The sequence below is a fragment of the Gekko japonicus genome, unplaced genomic scaffold, assembly GCF_001447785.1.
Source record: "Gekko japonicus isolate JY-2015 unplaced genomic scaffold, Gekko_japonicus_V1.1 scaffold1211, whole genome shotgun sequence".
NCBI classification, from domain to species: domain Eukaryota; kingdom Metazoa; phylum Chordata; class Lepidosauria; order Squamata; family Gekkonidae; genus Gekko; species Gekko japonicus.
In genome coordinates, this window is record NW_015161990.1 from 546,346 (window position 1) to 551,357 (window position 5,012).

Below are 5,012 nucleotides of genomic sequence, written 5' to 3' on the forward strand. Positions count from 1 at the left end.
GAGTCTCGTCCAGCTCATTGGCCTTGTGCCTGGCTGGCAGGGTTTGGGATGCCGTGGAAGGGGGTCCGCACCCGTTGAAGTCTCTTGTGAGGGGGTGTGGGGGGGGCGGTGCTTTAAAAATGGCACCGCGCGTTTCCTCTGGAGATGAGCTGCAGTCACCCAGGCGGCCCTTCCTCCGCTGTGCGGTGGTGCAGGGGTGGAGCACGAAGGCCCCGGGCTCAGTCCAGAGCAAGAGAGAATAGATCTCAATCCCCAGAGCAAGAGAGAATAGATCTCAATCACCAGAGCAAGAGAGAATAGATCTCAATCCCCAGAGCAAGAGAGAATAGATCTGCTCCATCTTCTACATGACAGCCCTTCAGATACTTGAAGATAAAAGATAGGTTGACCGTTATGTCGGAAGGAGAGAAAGAAGCAGGGAAAACTGATACGGGGTAACGCTGATTTACACTACAGTGGTTGTAGGGTTGCCAGACTCCAGGTTGGCGCAATACAACAAAAGGACCATGGTGTATTAAGGTTAAATATCAAAACTACAGCACCATGTGTTAAACTATATATAAAGCTGTTTCCTTTTAACACTTTTTACAATCAGTTGTGTGTGATAAGAACATAAGAGAAGCCAATGGCCCCTCCAGTCCAACACTTTGTCACACCGTGGCCAGAAATACCAGGTGCCCTCAGGCGGTCCAGCAGTGGGGCCAGGACACTAGAAGCCCTCCCACTCTTCCCCCCCCCCCCCCAGCACCAAGAATACAGAGCATCACTTGCCCCAGACCCAGAGTTCCTATCTATAGCTCATGGCTAATAGCCACTGATGGACCGCTACTCCATATGCTTATGTATAAAGTCAATGTAATGAAAAACAAATTGTAAATTACATCAGCTGTGTAACATATGCCCCACAAGGCAACATACTCCTTGAAGTGACAAAGATGCAAACGGACTGTTATGTTGTATATAAGTAAGGGATTCTCCAGTAGGCAGATAGGAGAATGATGCCAGCTGTGTATCTCGTTAGGCTGAATGCCACGTTTGTAAAAATTTGATTGGCAACTCCCTCAATTAACTGAGAGGTAAGGGATGTACTTGGAGGATCTTACATTTACCATCATATAATTATACCATTCTATTCTATTATTATTACGGTTACTATTGTATAAATTTATTCTGGCTTTTTCAGCTGTATCTGATGAAAATTCTTGAAATGATATAGAGTATCAACAAACTGAAGACAATAGGTAGTTCTATATAAAACCTTTTGTTATGATGATTTATGTTTGATTGTAACTTGAGTGGAATTATTGTTCTTATGGTTTTCATTTGTGGACATTCACATTTTCCTCTGTGAGGCCTGAAGAAGGCATCAGACGTGAGGTTCCACCGGGTCTCGTCGTGTTACGGTCCATTTGCATCTTCTTTGTCACTTCAGAACTCCGGGTGGAGGGGCCAGCAGTCCTCCCAGAGTGACAGCGGACCCTCCAGACAAGGGGGATCCGTTCCCCGGGGGGGGGGGGGAAGGGCGGCTTCAGGAGGTCGGTTCTCTGGCGCTATGCCCCAAGCTCTGGCCTACCCAGGCTGTATCCCCAGATCTCCAGGGGTTTCCCAACCGAGAGCTGACAACTCTCTAAGTGGATGTAATTGGGCAGAGGGCATAATGATATTAATGAGAACACAAAGGATCACTCACAACAACACGGTGACCTCTCGTCAGCTGCTGTACCGTGTTCATCAAACAGCACCCATTCCTTTTAGGACGTCCGGTGGCACAGGCAGTGTGAGGTGCAGAGATACCTGCCGAGTGGAGGGAACGGTGGATGCCTGTAGTGTGATTTCAGGAGAGCAGGCTGGCGCCGTGCACGGTGAGCGGTCTACAAACTGGACAGCAGTAAACATGGGTTTGCGCCAGAATTTCGAATGTGGAAGGAAAACAGAACAAAACAGAGTCCTGGTTTCTCCTAGAAACTGCTTCAGCAAATTTGCATGGCTGCTGATGTACAGAACCAGGAATGCAGTATCTTATGTCATTAGCTGGGAAAGATGTCAGCAGAGGGTCAGCGTGCCCAGGCGGTCCAGTGGCAGCTCCAGGTGGTGTCATCATGCGGCTAGCCTCCCACCCGTCGCCATGAAACTGCCAAAGCACTTCCCCATTTGCAAACCGTGTGCACAATAGAGATCATATTAAACCGGTTTAGTTCAACAATGGTACTGTATGGGTAAATGTTCATTTACGAATCTTTCCTGTGGTTGCCATATAAGGAGTGGTGGGCAAGAGTGTGTGTCTGGAGATGGCGGTCAGAAGAGGGTGTCAAAAAAGAAGGAAGCAGAGAACTTCTCGCCTGTGCCTGAGGTGCTAGAGGACCAGAGACAGAGAGTGCTGGCCAAGACAGGCAGATGGCCTGGCGGGCTAAAAGGCAATGCATCTATTTAAATTTTCACGCATGAAAGTACACATTGCCTAGATTATGAGATGGGATTCTTCACAGACTGTGGGCCAGTGGCCAAACATGGTGGTTAGAACTGCCCAGGGAGGTCAGGCAAGGTATGCTATTGCAACAGGAACATGGAGAATAAGAAGAAAGCAGACCCAGATACAGTGGAGTTCTCGAGAACAAGAGAGGGAGGGAGGAGGCAAGTTTTATCCTTGTCAACAGTGCAGAATGAGGCACCTGATAACAAATGTCAGGACCCTGGAAGGAAACGGATCATCTGAGAAGCGGGATAGCTAAGGAGGCGGAAGAGGTGGCTAGGGGATCATTGCCTAACAGCCAGGAACAATTAAATGCAGGGCATTTCACTCCATTCTAGGGGCTGCCGCTCCAGTCCCGGAGCACTGATTCCGCTCTCGTGGAAGGTCACTCCACTCTGGGGGTGGTTATTCTAGAACCGGAGCATCAGTCCCACTCCTGGGAATCAGATCAAGATGAGTCGCCCTGGAAAAGAGAGTCCAGTGGAACCTTAAAGGCTAGCAAAATTTGTGGCAGGGTAGGAGCTTTCATGAGTGAGCAGTGACTCGTGAAACTGTCACCCTGCCATAAAGTGAGTCCCAGGAATCGGGGGTGGGGGTGGGGTTTGTCATTCTAGGCCCAGAGCAGGCTTTTCTAACCCAGCTGCCGGCTTAAAAATAGCATCCTCGAGATTGTTCAAAGAATTTATTTCTGCTCCAGTCAGACCCTGCCGGATTTCACTGCTGGTGTCTCTGCGTGCTCACGCCCCCTATGCCCTCTCCCCCCCCCACAGCTGGATCCCGAGAGGCGGAGGCGCTCTGAGGGGGACTTTGGGCTTATAAACTTCACCGCCTGTCCCTCTAGCCGCTTGGCCACTCTTGTGCTTCGCGAAAAAAATAATAATAAAAAAGAATCAGCCCATCGTCTGGGGGGTCTACTAAAAGGAAGGACAGGATTGCCCATTGGAAACAATGGGAGACACTGGAAGATCCATTGTAAATAATGGGAGCCAGGAAATGCTTCAAGCAGGCTGTTTGCAATGTATACTTTTATACCTTCATTGAACAGTTAATATAAGTAACTTGCTTCCTTCGTAGTCCAAGCTATGTTAGTTTTAGACAGCTCTCTGTTTAATGTCATGCTACTAAGTGACCTGTCCTTTTAAAATTTTCAAAACAGTTAAAAACTTTAATATTGGTCCCCTTAGTTTTCAAGTGCACCACCTGAAAACAATGAATCAAATGTGATACTTTCTCCAGCAACTTCTACAAATACATCATTCTGGTTACAAAAGTATCATTCCCTTTTCAAAAACTGAAAAATGGAACAGTGCTACTGAAACGAACATATAATCAAAACAGCAATGTATCACAGGGCTTCTCAAACATCAGGTTTTCTCTTTCCTGTAAAATTTCAGAGTGTTCAGGAACTGGAATGACAGGGCCACAGAGTGGAATGACAGCCCCAGGGTGTCCCAGGAGTGTTCAGGAACTGGAATGACAGGGCCAAGAGTGGAATGACAGCCCCAGGGTGACCCAGGAGTTTTCAGGAACTGGAATGACAGGGCCAAGAGTGGAATGACAGCCCCAGGACACCCTGGGGCTCTCATTCCACTCCTGGGACACCCTGGGGCTGTCATTCGACTCCGTGGCCCTGTCATTCCTGTTCCTGAACACTCCTGTCACACCCTGGGGCCGTCATTCCACTCTGTGGCTCTGTCATTCCAGTTCCTGAACACTCCTGCTCCTCCGTGGGGTTGTCATTCCACTCCGTGGCCCTGTCATTCCATCCCCAGAGTAGTGTATTTGGAAGTGTAATGGAAAATCCATTCCGCATTTTTATTGCAACTCTACTTGTGCTGTAATGTTTTCCCATGGAGCCCATGCAAGTCAATTGGCATGGCTCCCATTATTTACAATGGGTCTTCCAGCGTCTCCCATTGTTTCCAGTGGGCAATCCTGTCCTTCCTTTCAGTAGATCCCGTCCTCGGGTTTCCTGACAAAGATGCTGCATCGCCACCATCCGCTTGGGGGGGGGGAGAGGAGGGGGGCTCCCGGCGTCCCTCCGGAGGGCGACTGTTAAGTCGTGCGCTTAACAAAGAAGTCGGAGAGTGATTCAGCAAGAATGCGGTTTATTCTTCAGCTCTGTTACTTCTCCGAACACGGTACAACGATCGCCAGCCAGAACCCATCATTCGAACCAACACATACACTGGCTGCTCTATATTTAAACATTCCCGGCTAATGTAGCCACACCCACTGTACAATAAGCAACCTATGAGGTTGAAGCAATAAGGACCAATCACAAGCGATCCCGCTCTGCACGGTGATTGGCAAACATATTCTGGGCTAGGGCTCCTATTGGTTACATTAGGATCCTAGCCCAGGGCGAAGCTTAACATGGCATCTCAATGGCACAGTTCACAAGGCAGTTATATACATCTCAATACATAACAGCGACCCCCCCCTTCCCCCCCGGGCATTGCTCTGGCCAACCCCGCCCGGCACAGACGAGGTGGCGGCCTGGACGGGGCGCCCTTTGCGCATGTGTGCCAGAGGTCTCTCT